This window comes from Bos grunniens, chromosome 16, assembly GCF_055505025.1.
Source record: "Bos grunniens cultivar Pamir isolate PY7600 chromosome 16, Bosgru_T2T1.0, whole genome shotgun sequence".
NCBI lineage: Eukaryota > Metazoa > Chordata > Mammalia > Artiodactyla > Bovidae > Bos > Bos grunniens.
Window position 1 is genome coordinate 1 of NC_141180.1, and position 15000 is coordinate 15000.

The following is a 15000-nucleotide window of genomic DNA, read 5'->3' on the forward strand; positions in this document are numbered from 1 at the left end:
ACACCGGGGGTTAGGCTCTCGGTGCGATCGATGTCCACAAGCCGTAGCCACTGAAACGTGTGCACCCTGGAGCCGCCGCCGCCGTGCAGAGGGAGATCTCATCCGGCTCCGCGGGTCCTTCCCGTGAGTAGGCCGGGATCTCGGGAAGCACAGACATCCAGAGCATTGAGTGAACCTGACCGTCACGCTTTCCGAGTCCAAGTGAACCCGAAGGGAGGGTCCCTCACGTGTGGGTTTGTCTCTCCATCGGAGGCATCCTCTCTTGGAGCCGATTAGGGTGCCGCGGGCCCCGTGGAGCAGAGAGGACAGAGAGTTCCCTTCGGTCCCCTGCTCCTCCCACGGGCGCGCACGGGCACGCTCCCCAACGGTCCTAGGAACATCCTGCCCCAGAGGAGCGTGCCGGCCGGCCACAGCCCACCTACAACGGAGGCGTCCGTGTCCGTCCGTGTCCGTCATCCTCGTCCAGAGTCCCCCGTCTGCCTGCCCTCGCCTTCGCGCCTGGCACTGTCCGTCCATTCTGTAGGTTCATATCGAACCTGCCCGGAGCCCGGCGGCATCTTCCCGGATCAGGGATCGATCGAAAACACCCTGTCCCCTGCCTCATCGGCAGGTGGATTCTTCACCACTGGACCACCAGGCAGGGAAGTCCCTTCACAGCCTTCTAAACTCATCTACCCCGAAACAGTCCACGTCGTCCTCCAACTCATTGGACCATCACGACTGAAATGAAGGAAAATATGTGCGTTCGAGAATGTCTTCACTCCTCAGTGCTTCTTGCTTTAGAACCACCAAGGCATCTCTCTCTCTCTCTCTCTCTCTCTCTCTCTCTCTCTCTCTCTCTCTCTCTCACACACACACACACACACACACGAACAGAGGTGGGCTCATAGTCCAAAAGAAACCAACGTTTGTGTGTATCCATCCCACTTGCTGTGGCTGTCGTGCCGTCGCTCATCAAAGAAGCTGATCTGATACGGAATCCGATGTCTTCTTCTCTAGGACACGTCGAGAGGCAGCAAGCGTGCCGGTGTGTGAGCACCGAAGGTCAACCCGGCATGATGGAGCCCGGCCAGGTGTGTGCTCAGAGGCCCACCTAGATTCGAACTCCAGTTCCCGGAGGGGAGCGGTGGGAACAGGAGTGTGGACTGCGAGTCCAATCCTCACCTTACAAAAAGGCAAAATCATCCCCTTCCTCCCTTATCGGCGTCTGCACGGCTCCTCCTGGACTCAGGGATCCCATCGAAAGGACGTCCAGGTTGTGTCCTTCTCCCTGGCCCGATCGTTTCGAACCTCTCCAAGAAAAAGCGGTGACGTCAAGAGATCCGTCTTGAGTTCGGGACTGGGGCTTCCCCGGGGGCCCCGTGGTCAACGATCCCGTGCCCATGCAGGAGACGTGGGTTTCGCCCCCGGTCCGGGAAGAGCCCACACGCTACCCATACGCCTCGGTGATGGAGTCTGTGCTCCAGATCCTGGCCGCTGCGAGTGTTGAGCCCACACCCAGCAGCCACTGAAGCCCACGTGCCCCGGCGCCCCTGCCCCCCAAGAGGAACCACAGCCACGAGAAGCCCAGACACACGACCGTAGAGCGACCCCCTCTCTCCACAGAGAGAGAACAGCTTGCACGGCCACGAAGACACACAGAGCACGCCCCCACAGACATCAAATACGTCCAATGATCGTCGAGCGAGACGGCCTGCCTGAGATCGGACGCGAGCGGCCAATACCTAGTCCCGTCACTCGGGAAGCTCCCTGAATCTTCTGTCGATACACATAAAGAAACCCTAGCTCACTGTGCCATGGGCAGCGCGGGGAGCTCTCCGTACAGTGCCGAGAGCACCGTGGAGACGTGACCCGTGGGCACCGTGAGCGTGACTGTTCTCACGAAGTCCCTCACAGTCCGGGCCCTGGAGATCGGCCCACGCGGACCTGCAGGCGATGGTCGGCCATCCCTCTCGGCTCCCTGCGCGCTCACGGGTCCAGGTGTGCCGTGCCCCCAGCATCCGCTCGCATCTTCTCGGCCTGTCTCCCCCGTGCCGCTCCACTGACTTGGAATCCTTCTCCCCTCTCGTCTCGTCTGACACGTTTTCTTTCCTGTTCGACCATGTCTGGCTCCCCGGGCACCACTTCCCGTCGTTCTTCTCGTCTCACCGCCCTCGTCTCGTGGAAATCATTCTCTGGGTCTCCGCTCTGTTCCCTAAGGACTCTGTCATCCCTCCACTCATCTGGGGATCGACTGGCACCTAGGCAACCCCGGTCCGTGACAACCGTGGTTCCGTGTCTATCGAATGACATGCCGACCGCAGGGGGGCTCGTGGACGCGTACGAGCCGTGGAAAGCTGGCACCGGGGAATCATCCCGAGGACACACCCTCCGGTTCCACGGTGCTCACGGGAGCGTTTGGGTCGTCGTCGTCGTCGTCGCCGTATTCCCTAAGACGTACGCAGTCGCGTGGATTCAAACGGCGTCTATTGGGAAAGCACGGATCGCTCCCCGGATCACCGGAGAAGGCCACGGCAACCCACTCCAGTCCTCTCGCCTGGAAACTCCCATGGGCGGAGGAGCCCGGTAGGCCACGGTCCACGGGGTCGGGAAGAGTCGAACACGACCGAGCGACTTCCCTTTCCCTTTTCCCTTCCACGCATCGGAGAAGGCCGTGGCAACCCACTCCAGTGTTCTCGCCTGGAGAATCCCAGGGACAGGGGGGGAGCCTGGCGGGCTGCCGGCTGTGGGGTCGCACAGAGTCGGACACGACGGAAGCGACTTAGCGGCAGCCGCAGCAGCAGCAACCGGATCACCTCAGAAGGACTTAGACACGAGTCTCGGTGGAGAGAGGATGGATCCTGCCAACCATCTCACTTCTGGGTAGACCTCGAAAGAAAATAAAACCTGAAACTCGCAGAGAGAGGCCTGCACCCCCAGGTCCATCGCAGCATCCATTCACAAGAGTCAAGATGGGGACCCAGCCCAAGTGTCCATCAAGGGAAGACTAGATCAAGAAGATACACGATCCAGGTAGAGATCGATCGATAGGGAGATCTAGGTGTCCCAGGTAGCCCCAGGAATGAACACAGTCTTACATCGTGATCGCATGGATGGGACTTAGGGAGTGATGCCCAATGAAGAAGTCAGGTAGAGAAAGAAAAAGAGTTTCTCCTGTCACTGACATGCCATGCAAGGCCACCTAAAACAATGAAAACGATCATCACAGAGCGGCTGGGGGAGGGAGACATGGGAAGATGCCGATGTAACGGCGGGCGGGGGAACTTCACGGATAAGGTACATATATACTGTCTACGTCACAAAGAGCACGGTGATTCTAAAGAATAGTATTGGTATTATCGTCGTCTCATATTCGGAGAAGGCAACGGCACCCCACTCCAGTCCTCTTGCCCGGAAAATCCCGTGGACGGAGGAGCCCGGTAGGAGCCCGGTAGGCCGCAGTCCACGTTGTCGCACAGAGTCGGACACGACGGAGCGACTTCCCTTCCCGTTTTCCCTTTCACGCCTTGGAGAAGGACATGGCAACCCACCGCAGTGTTCTTGCCTGGAGAACCCCAGGGACGGGGGTGCCCGGCGGGCTACCGTCTACGGGGTCGCACAGATTCGGACACGACGGAAGCGACGCAGCAGCAGCAGCAGCAGCAGCAGCAGCAGCAGCAGCAGCAGCATTATCCTATTCGAAAGTCGCCATGACCGTGGACATGACGCATTCACTTCCCGTACAATGGAAGAAGGACACGGCAACCCACTCCAGTAGTCTTGCCTGGAAAATTCCATGGACGGAGGAGCCTGGTAGGCTACAGTCCGTGGGGTCGCAAAGAGTCCAGCACGACTGAGTGACTTCACTTTCTTTCGCATACAGTCATGGCATGTATGGGTTGTGGTCAAGCTATGAGCTACCGCTTGGGTGGTCATGAATGATTCTTTTGCAACAGACAGGTGCATCAAGTCACCATTCTGTACACGTTAGAACAGAGGATGTTGTATGTCCTTAACGAAGAACATTCTATTTCAATACACCGGGACATGACACACATAACATCACCTAGTTTTATTATCTTTCAATGAATGGTCAGTATTGGCTGCACGCCAAAAAAAAAAAAAGGAAAGAAAGAAAAAAGAAAAGAAAGCTTTATTGTGTGTGGGGGGGGGGGGTGGGGGGTGGGGGGGGGGAGGGTCTTAGATATTGCCATGCAGGGACACAGATTTCAATAAAACCCAGGGAATGTTCCACAGGAAAGAGTCAGGGGCCTAGAAAGCTGAACCTCGTGAGGTTGTCAAGCCAGCTGAGAGCAATTAGGATTTGCTGTCATGCAACAAGGGACATGTTTCTTCTTCCAGGGTAGACGGTCACAAGGTATTTAGGGAAAGGGGAGGGTGTGAGAGGTATCTTGAATTTCGGGAACACTGTTTCCTTAGATGATCTGGAGGCCTCTGGGACCCAGTCAGTGCTCCAAGTGGACATTCCATCCAGACTGAGACACACGGACCTCTTCCTCGATGGCCTCCCCTCTCTATTTGGGGGAGCTCTCTCGGCCACGCTGATTCCACTTGGATGTGTCTTTCCCACGTCACACCCTTTGGCATTCAAAGATATCCTTCCATCGTTTTCTAAAGAGACCCGGTGTATGTATCTTTGGAGCGATGATGAGCATCAGACACGATCCCTCTCCGTGGCGCGGTTTCGGGCACGACACACCAAGACGGGGACACATACATTCCACGTCCCTCTCGGCCATCGAGAGAGGCCGTGTACGGCACGTGATGCCACGGGACCGGTGAGGTCCTCGGGTTCAGCCCTCCCTCGACTTGGCTGTGGTCTTTGGTTTTGTTCTGTTCCGTGTGTGCTTTCTGACCCACGTGATCTCTCCGGATAGGGCACCCCATCCAAGCTCAAACCCATCGAGTCTGTGTGACTCCTATTCACGCATCAGGTGGGGATATCGACGCCCTCCACGTGGATCCATCACAATCGCCGTTCTGGGTTCAGGAGGATCCTGTTGTGTGTTCTGGGCGCGCTACGTGCTGTCCGTGTGAACTGTGGAATGAGGTTCGTGACATTGAACAGGAGACAGGGATCAAGACCATCCCCATGGAAAAGAAATGCCACAAAGCAAAATGGCTGTCTGGGGAGGCCTTACACATAGCTGTGAGGAGAAGAGAAGCGAAAACAGAGGAGAAAAGGAAAGATACACACATCTGAATGCAGAGTTCCAAAGAATAGCAAGAAGAGATAAGAAAGCCTTCTTCAGCGATCAATGCAAAGACATAGAGGAAAAGCACAGAATGGGATAGACTAGGGATCTCTTCCAGAAACTCAGAGATACCAAAGGAACATTTCATGCAAAGATGGGCTCGATACAGGACAGAAATGGTATGGACCCAACAGAAGCAGAAGATATTCAGAAGAGATGGCAAGAATACACAGAAGACCCTTACAAAAACGATCTTCACGACCCAGATAATCACGATGGTGTGATCCCTGACCTAGAGCCAGACATCCTGGAATGTGAAGTCAAGTGGGCCTTAGAAAGCATCACTACGAACAAAGCTAGTGGAGGTGATGGAATGCCAGTGGAGCTCTTCCAAATCCTGAAAGATGATGCGGTGAAAGTGCTGCACTCAATATGCCAGCACATTTGGAAAACTCAGCAGTGGCCACAGGACTGGAAAAGGTCCGTTTTCATTCCGATCCCAAAGAAAGGCAATGCCAAAGAATGCTCACACGACCGCACACTTGCACTCATCTCACACGCTAGTAGAGTCATGCTCAAAATTCTCCAAGCCAGGCTTCAGCAATATGTGCACCGTGAACTTCCTGATGTGCAAGCTGGTTTTCGAAAAGGCAGAGGAACCAGAGATCCGATTGCCAACCTCCGCTGGATCATGGAAAAAGCAAGAGAGTTCCAGAAAAGCATCTATTTCTGCTTTCTTGACTATGCCAAAGCCTTTGACGGTGTGGATCACAGTAAACTGTGGAAAATTCTGGAAGAGATGGGAATACCAGACCACCTGACCTGCCTCTTGAGAAATCTGTACGCAGGTCAGGAAGCAACAGTTCGAACTGGACATGGAACCACAGACTGGTTCCAAATAGGAGAAGGAGCTCGTCAAGGCTGTCTATCGTCACCCTGTGTATTTAACTTATACGCAGAGAACATCATGAGAAACGCTGGACTGGAAGACACACACGCTGGAACCAAGATTGCCGGGAGAACTATCAATCACCTCGGATGTGCAGATGACACCACCCTCATGGCAGAAAGTGAAGAGGAACTCAAGAGCCTCTTGATGACAGTGAAAGAGGAGAGTGAAAAAGTGGGCTTAAAGCTCCACATTCAGAAAACGAAGATCACGGCATCCGGTCCCATCACTTCATGGGAAATAGATGGGGAACCAGTGGACACGGTGTCAGACTTTATTTTTCTGGGCTCCAAAATCACTGCAGATGGTGACTGCAGCCATGAACTTAAAAGACGCTTACTCCTTGGAAGGAAAGTGATGACCCACCTAGATAGCATATTCCAAAGCAGAGACATTCCTTTGCCAACAAAGGTTCGTCCAGTCAAGGCTACGGTTTTTCCTGTGGTCATGTATGGATGTGAGCGTTGGACCGCGAAGAAGGCTGAGCGCCGAAAGAATGGATGCTTTTGAGAGAATGGTGGTGTTGGAGAAGACTCCTGAGGGTCCCTTGGACCGCAAGGAGATCCAACCAGTCCATTCTGAAGGCGACCAACCCAGGGATTTCTTCGGAAGGACTGATGCGAAAGCTGAAACTCCAGTCCTTTGGCCACCTCATGCGAAGAGTTGACTCATTGGAAAAGACTCTGATGCTGGGAGGGATTGGGGGCAGGAGGAGAAGGGGACGACAGAGGAGGAGATGGCTGGATGGCATCACTGACTCCATGGACGTGAGTCTCAGTGAACTCCGGGAGTTGGTGATGGACAGGGAGGCCTGGCGTGCCGCGCTTCATGGGGTCACCAAGAGTCGGACACGACTGAGCGACTGATCTGATCTGATCTGATCTGATGTGCTGTCCGTGATCTCACGTGCCTTTCGGGCATGGGTGATGGAGACGGACACCAAGCGGCAGGGCGGCCATCTGGCATCTCGGCCTAGAGCGGTTTCACAAGTGACATCTCAGAACCGGGGCTGAGACAGCCATCCCTCCCCGGGCCCCCCTCGGTGGCCGGGATGGGGGTGGGGTGGGGGAGTGTGAGGTTAGGGAGACGGGAGTGGGGGGGCTGGGCTAAGGGTCGGGGTCGGGGGGGGGGGGGGCGGGGGGGGGCGGCGCGCGAGGCGAGGGGACCGTCCCAGTCCCCCTGAGAAGTGAAGGCAGGTTCCGTCCCCCTGAGAACTTCCTGCCTTCAGGCGTGTGAGAGGCGTAGGTTTCTCTCCAATCCACGGCCACGCATCATTTTCCGCCCTGTTCAAAAACACAGACAAAAAACGTATTTGTTTATCTCGGCTTGTTTTCTGGCCGAGGCCAAAGACCTCTTCAAGCGTGTCCAAAGGGTCTGACAGGATGGGAGGGTGCAGGTCAATCCATGTGTCAAGAGATCCAGAGAACCTGTCACAACTGTGACTCGGGCGTTTTTCAGAAACAGGCCCATCTGGATGTATTCCCTGGACAGGAGTCACCCCAGAAGTTTCCTTGAAGGGATCGAGTTGCAGGAGTCGGGGTCGTGGCCCCGCCGCCGCCGCCGCCGCCGCCGCCGCCGCCAAAGGGCCCCCTCAGCCCGGCAGGCCGGCAGGCCGGCAGGCCGGCAGGCCAGCAGGCCCTGCAGGCAGGGGCTATTGTCTGTGGGCCCCACCCCCACCTTCCCCCACCCTCCCCCTGCAGGGCCTCGCCGGATAGCTTCATTCAAATGCAGAAAGCTTTCCAGTCAAGTCAGAGCCTCTGACTTCGCCTCGAGCTTCTCTCTATTGAATGGTGATCCGCCCCACCCAGCCATTCCATGTCTCCACCTTGAGACGGCCCCTTCGGCACCGCGCGGAGGAAGGGGGCTGGGGGGTGGGGAGGGAGGCCGAGGGACAGATTCGCCTCGTGTCAGGCCAAAGGAGTCTCCTCCTTTTGGTAACCCAGGAAACCCCGCTCACGCGTGTGAGGATCACGGACGTGCGTGGAAACAGCCACCGTCCCTTGACATCTTCCCCTCCGTGGGAGGAGGTTTTCCTCCCTGCCTGCCTTCAGAGGGACAGAAAAGGAGGGAGGGGCAGAGCGTTCCTCTGGCGCTGGCCGGCTCTTAAGTCACTTGACTCCAAAACACTCCACAGGGCACGGAGGTTCACGTGCAGTGGGGTGGGGTGGGGTGGGGTGGGGACGGCGGCCTACTCCGGACCCCACCAGTTTTCCCTCCTCTTGACACTTGCCTGGAACCCATGAAAAGCTGAGCTGGTGACTGTGTGTGTGAGTGCGTGCATGTACGCGTGTACATGAGAGACGGCGCGTGTGCGTGTGCGTGTGCATGGACGTGAGAGAAAAAGAAAGGAAAAAAAAAAAAAAAAATCCAGAAGGAAGGAAGGAAGGAAGGAGGGAAGGAGGAGGGAGGGACGAAATAGGTTAGTTCGTAGGGGCCTCCGTGTCATGGCAAGAGTTTCTGAGCACAGATCCTCCGTTCAGGGAAACAGTGATCGTATCTCCTCTCAGGAGGCCGTGATGTCGATGGACGGGTGCGGGAAAGCAGGCCTGGGGTGCAAGCCATCAGGTTTTGTGTGTGTGTGTGTGTGTGTTTTTCCCTCAGAGGCACTTGTAGGGAAACCAAGGAAACACACAGGTTCATCCCTGGAGCGGATTCGAGAAACCAGTCGGCAGAGGGAGAGGCAGTCTAGGAGGCTGATTTTTAGACGTCAGGGTCGGGCCCTGGAGCGGGTTGCCATGTCCTTCTCCAGGAGGCCTTCCTGGCCCGGGGATGGAACCCGGGTCTCCTGCATCGCAGGCAGACTCTTGACCGTGTGAGCCACCAGGGAAGCTCCGTCAGAAACATTCACCAAGTCCTCTAGCTTCCATCCGCAGGGCTTCAGGCACAGGGCCTTTTGAGTTCTCCGTCAGAAGGGCAAGAGAACATGGGACGTTGGTCCCTCCCCCCCGAGAGAGGGTTGTTTGATAACGGAGGCAGCTCGGAACACTTCAGGCTCCAGTCCCCCTCTCGGGTGAAGAACCACACGCAAAGCAACACACACACACACACACACACACACACACACACACACACACACACACACACACACATATATAGGACACGACTCTCCTATCCGGAAGTGTGTACCCCCGTTTCACGGAAACATCCTCTGGGCCCCTAAGGAACGTGTGGCAATCACTCTGGCCAAGGAGATAAGAATCCTCCACGGAGAGTTTCTGAAGTCTGGAAGGACCAGGTCGAGAGAAAAAGAGAGACGATTCCCTTCTGCTGAGAGGGGTGCTGTATGAAGCGACCAAGGGGATGTCCATCTTTCCAAATTCCCATTTTAAACCTCGTGTCCTTTTCGGTCCTTTGTTTTTCCCTTTGTATCTGGAAAGCAACAGGTGGAACGGTAGGTCCTTTCATTATTTTCTTTCTTTCTTTCTCTCTTTCTTTCTTTCTTTCTTTCTTTCTTTCTTTTTCCTGCCTGCCTGCCTGCCTGCCTGCCTGTCCGCCCGCCCGTCCCTCCATCTGTCTTCTCTCTGTCTCTCTCGCTTTTCACTCAGGTTAGGGAATTAAAAAAAAAAAAAAAAAAAAAGAGGACTCTGTATTTCTGCAGGTCAGGAAGCAACAGTGAAAACTAGACGTAGAACCCAACAGGCTGGTTCCAAATAAGGGAAAGGAGTCCATCAAGGCTGTCTATCGTCACCCTGCTTACTGAATGTACACGCTGAGTACACATCATGAGGAGCGCTGGGCTGGATGAAGCACAAGCTGGAATGAAGATGGCCGGGAGACATATCCATCCCCTCAGATATGCACACGACAGCACCCTCACGGCAGAAATGAAGCCCAGGGTGGGTTTCCAAAGTCGTGTTCGTTTCAGGTGTTCAGTCTTTTCCCTTGGAGAGGTTCATGCAACATCATACGTCTACTTTCCCGTGCTGGCATAGTATATAGTAGGTGCTTGTGGATTCTTTGGATGTACAGTTTATGTGTCCATGTGCAACCAGCCCTCCTAAGTGGACCGTCCTGCCCTTCCTCCCCCCGCCCCAGCCCCCCCCCCCCCCCCATCCTCTTTTCCTCAAGAAGTCAGGCATCCACTTCAGCCTCCTGTTCCTCAGTTCATCCAACCCCATGGAGGAAGTCATTCCTCCAGTTTTTCCATCGGTTCTCTACACCTCGCCTGATGGTGGCGGGTGACTGGAAGACTGACAGTTCTGAAGAACTTTGCAAGAGCTTTGGGTGAAGCGTGTCCATCAGTAAAGACCATGGAAGGTATGCCCCACGTGGCAAACACCATTGCTTTGAGTTGTGGTCGGTTTGCCTGGCTTCAGTGAGGGACGGAAGGGAGGCTTCCACCTTCCACAGAGAAAGCTATCCCTAGCGTACCAAGGACGTTTGACAACCCCCCGCCACCCCAGGTTACAGGCGCGACAGGTCAGACTGTAGCAATCATCATGTCCAGGGTGTATTTACAACAGGCAGACTCATCTTAAAGGCACTCTGTCCTGTGAAGGTGGAGGGAGGGGAGCGAGAGGCAGAGGGACGACGACAGAGGAAGGAAGGAGAAAAAGAGGGGACAGGAACACACAGAGTGGGGCGGGGTGGGGGGGGGTGAGGCATGTGTGGCGTGTCTGTGACATGCCCAGGTGGTGTTCCGTGGGTGGAGAGTGTGCGGCCCTGTGTGTGTGTGTGTGTGTGTGTGTGTATGGGGGGGGGGGGGTAGGTGTGTGGTGTGAGTGTGTTGTGTATAGCTGCCACGGGGGGCCGTGTGGGCGGCATGGGTGTGTGCGTGTGGCGTCCGCCTGTGGGTGCGGGGGCAGAGACAGAGGCCGAGAGACACAGCCAGGCAAAGGACAACGCAGTGTGTGTGTTGGGGGGGCGGGGAGGGGGTGGTGGGGGTGGGTGGTGTGTGGCCGGTGTGAAGGGCCCTGCGTGTGTGTGGGCGGGCTGTGTGTGTGGTGTGGGCGGCATGGGTGTGTGCGTGTGGCGTGCGCCTGTGGATGCGGGTCTGGGGGGGCGGGGTCAGAGACAGAGGCCAAGAGACACAGCCAGGCAAAGGACAACAAAGTGTGTGGGGGGGGGGGGGGCGGGGCGGGGCCGGGGGGGGGGGGAGGTGTGTGTGTGTGTGGCCAGGTGGGGGGGAGGTGTGTGTGGTGTGGGGGTGGCGGGGCGGGGTGTGAGAGTGTGTGTGTGTGTGTGCGCGCGCGCGTGCGTGTGGGCATGCATGTGGTGTGTGGGCAGAGGCAGAGCGTCACATCCAGGCATAGGACAACGCTGTGTGTGTGTGTGTGTGTGTGTGTGTGTGTGCGCGCGTGGGCGTGCGTATGTGTGTGGTGTGGGCCGGGTGTCTGTGTGTTGGGGGGGGGGGGGCGAGGCAGTGTGTGGCGTTGTGGCATGCTCAGGTGGTAGTGCGTGGGTGGTGTGTGTGGCCGTGTGAGTGTTTTGGGGTGGGGGGGGGTTGGTGTGTGGTGTGGGTTTGTTGTGTATAGGTGCCACGAGGGCGCGTGTGGGCCGCATGGGTGTGTGCGTGTGGGGTGCGCCTGTGGGTGCGGGGCGGCAGAGACAGAGGCCGAGAGAGACAGCCAGGCAAAGGACAACGCTGTGTGTGTGTGGGTGGGTGTGTGGGTGTGGTGTGAAGGGCCCTGCGTGTGGGCGGGGTGTGTGTGTGTGGTGTGGGCGGCATGGGTGTGTGTGTGTGGCGTGCACCTGTGGGTGCAGGGGCAGAGACAGAGGCCGAGAGACACAGCCAGGCAAAGGACAACAAAGTGTGTGTGTGGGGGCGGGGGGCGGGGCGGGGGAGGTGTGTGTGGTGTGGGGTGGCGGGGCGGGGTGTGAGAGTGTGTGTGTGTGTGCGCGCGCGCGCGCGTGCGTGTGGGCATGCATGTGGTGTGTGGGCAGAGGCAGAGCGTCACAGCCAGGCAAAGGACAATGCAGTGTGTGTGTGTGTGTGTGTGGTGTGTAGGGCCCTGCGTGTGTGTGGTGGGGGAGAGGGTGTGCGTGTGGGGGGCGGGGTGTTTATGGGCTGTGTGTGTGGGGGGGGGGATGCGTGTGTGCACGCCGTGTGGGGGTGGGGGGGTGTGTGGGGGTGTGTGTGTGTGTGTGTATGGGGGGAGGGGGTAGGTGTGTGGTGTGAGTGTGTTGTGTATAGCTGCCACGGGGGGCCGTGTGGGCGGCATGGGTGTGTGCGTGTGGCATCCGCCTGTGGGTGCGGGGGCAGAGACAGAGGCCGAGAGACACAGCCAGGCAAAGGACAACGCAGTGTGTGTGTTGGGGGGGCGGGGAGGGGGTGGTGGGGGTGGGTGGTGTGTGGCCGATGTGATGTGTAGGGCCGTGCGTGTGGGTGGGTGGGTGGGGGGGGGGGCGGGGGGGAATGCATGTGGTGTGTGGGCAGAGAGGCAGAGCGTCACAGCCAGGCAAAGGACAACGCTCTGTGTGTGTGTGTGGGTGGGTGGGTGTGGTGTGAAGGGCCCTGCGTGTGTGTGTGTGTGGGTGGGTGGGTGTGGTGTGAAGGGCCCTGCGTGTGTGTGTGGGGGGGGGGGGGTGTGTGTGTGGTGTGGGCGGCATGGGTGGGTGCGGGGGCAGAGACAGAGGCCGAGAGACACAGCCAGGCAAAGGACAACGCAGTGTGTGTGTGTGTGTGTGTGTGTGTGTGTGTGTGTGTGTGTGTGTGTGTGTGGGGGGCGGGGGTGTGCGTGTGGGGGGCGGGGTGTTTATGGGCTGTGTGGGGAGGGGGGATGCGTGTGTGCACGCCGTGTGGGGGTGGGGGGGTGTGTGGGTGTGTGTGTGGTGTGTGCCTGCAGGTGGTGCGGGCAGAGACAGAGAGACGCAGCCAGGCGCCAAGGAGGACGCAGTGTGTGTGTGTGTGTGGGTATGCACGTGGGGGGTGTGGTGTGCGGGCGGGCGGAGACAGAGAAACGTGCATGGATGGATATCCCGCATCATTCGCTTGTGTTTCCTGAGCGCGTTCATCACCTCCGCGATCCAGACCACTCCCGTCCGTGACAGGTGACTCTGCCACCACCAGCCCGCACTTGGTCTTTTGGCAGGCAGACAGGGGGGTGTTCTGAGCTGGCGGCGGGGGGCGAGGGGCGCGACTTGCTGTCCCCAAGCCAGCTTTGAATCCTCGCGCTCTGCCCCTGAACCTGACTGGAGCAAGTGGATCCGCGTGCTCTGTCGTTTGAAATCCTTGGCGGGAGACGGAAAAGCCCCCACATGCCAAGGGGGAGACAAGGCCCCAAAGAAGGAAGTCAGCTCCCTTGGGTTCAAAATAGCTGTCCTCCAAAATGGATCAAGTTTCCCCACACGAGAGTTCCAATCCAAACCTAAAAAAGCCCAAGGGGGCTAAACCCATCCCGCCCCGTTGACCTGTGGCCCAAGGTGCCCCTCCCCCCACAGCCTCCTTCCACAGCCCCAGGGCATTCAAGAGTTCGCCGGCCCCGCCTGCCTGCTCCATCCGTGGTCCTCCCGCCCCCCCTGCAGGACCCTCTAAAAAAAGCGACCGACAGGCAGGTGGCGCCCGACAACCAACCCGCTGTCCGGAGAGCCGGCCGCAGCCTAGAAGCTCCGAGGGAGACCAGCAGGGACTCGTTGCCAAGACGGGGCCCATCCTAGGGCGCAGTTTCTCCGCTCAGTCAGCGACGCGGACAGGAAAAGAGGACACGCCGACACTTCTCGAGGGCGTCCCTGGGCGAGGTACGACGGACGCGGGGAGCGGGGACAGGCGGGGGGGAGGGGAAGGATTCTCGACCACCCCACCCACGGGGCAGCGGAATGCACTCCCAGGCGAGAGGGACCTCAGGCCAACGTCAGGCGGCGCGACCTCCCGCCCCGAAAAATAACTCGCCATCTTCCCCGCTCCTGTCACCACTCCTTGGGTGTGCCAGGAGAAACCCCTTTTGTGACCCCGTCCCCGTCCCCGTCCCCGTCCCCGTCCCCGTCCCCGTCCCCGTCCCCGTCCCCGTCCCCGTCCCCGTCCCCGTCCCCGAACTCTTTCAGCAAAAACAACGTTCAGCATGACAAATAAAGACCTTCACGTTAGAAATGCGCACTCGTATTGTGGCGATGAAACAAAAGGCAAAAGCACACACTCATCACACACATAACCTCAACCAACCAGCTCGATTCATCTGGAAAGAAAATGCAAACGTCAGAGAGCGGGTCCATCTGGCGGCTCAGCCCGCCGGGGCCAACTCGAGCCCGTAAGACCACATCGATCCGAGAGCTGACCAGGAAGAGGCCAAGTGCCGCCGGGCCGGCTGGTCGACCGGGCTCGGCCGCCCTCCGGAGGCCAAGTGCCGCCGGGCCGGCTGGTCGACCGGGCTCGGCCGCCCTCCGGAGGCCAAGTGCCGCCGGGCCGGCTGGTCGACCGGGCTCGGCCGCCCTCCGGAGGCCAAGTGCCGACGGGGCGGCTGGTCGACCGGGCTCGGCCGCCCTCCGGAGGCCAAGTGCCGACGGGCCGGCTGGTCGACCGGGCCGGCCCGCCCTCCGGAGGCCAAGTGCCGACGGGCCGGCTGGTCGACCGGGCCGGCCCGCCCTCCGGAGGCCAAGTGCCGCCGGGCCGGCTGGTCGACCGGGCCGGGTCGCCCTCCGGAGGCCAAGTGCCGCCGGGCCGGCTGGTCGACCGGGCTCGGCCGCCCTCCGGAGGCCAAGTGCCGACGGGCCGGCTGGTCGACCGGGCTCGGCCGCCCTCCGGAGGCCAAGTGCCGACGGGCCGGCTGGTCGACCGGGCCGGCCCGCCCTCCGGAGGCCAAGTGCCGCCGGGCCGGCTGGTCGACCGGGCCGGGTCGCCCTCCGGAGGCCAAGTGCCGCCGGGCCGGCTGGTCGACCGGGCTCGGCCGCCCTCCGGAGGCCAAGTGCCGCCGGGCCGGCTGG

General features: G+C 58.9%; 1 long non-coding RNA gene across 2 annotated transcripts in view; it reads right to left on the reverse strand.

The window, feature by feature from the left end:
• Positions 1–6404: 6404 nt before the first annotated feature.
• LOC147355956 (uncharacterized) overlaps positions 6405–15000 on the reverse strand; it is a 25822-nt gene continuing 17226 nt past the window's right edge. The window contains exons 2-3 of one of the 2 annotated variants that reach the window (XR_015142904.1): positions 7367–7427; positions 6405–7116 (exon numbers count right to left, since the gene is read on the reverse strand). This is a non-coding gene — a long non-coding RNA (uncharacterized LOC147355956). Of the gene's footprint in view, positions 7117–7366; positions 7464–15000 lie in introns of those variants that run through there. The other variant, XR_015142903.1, reaches the window with a different exon arrangement.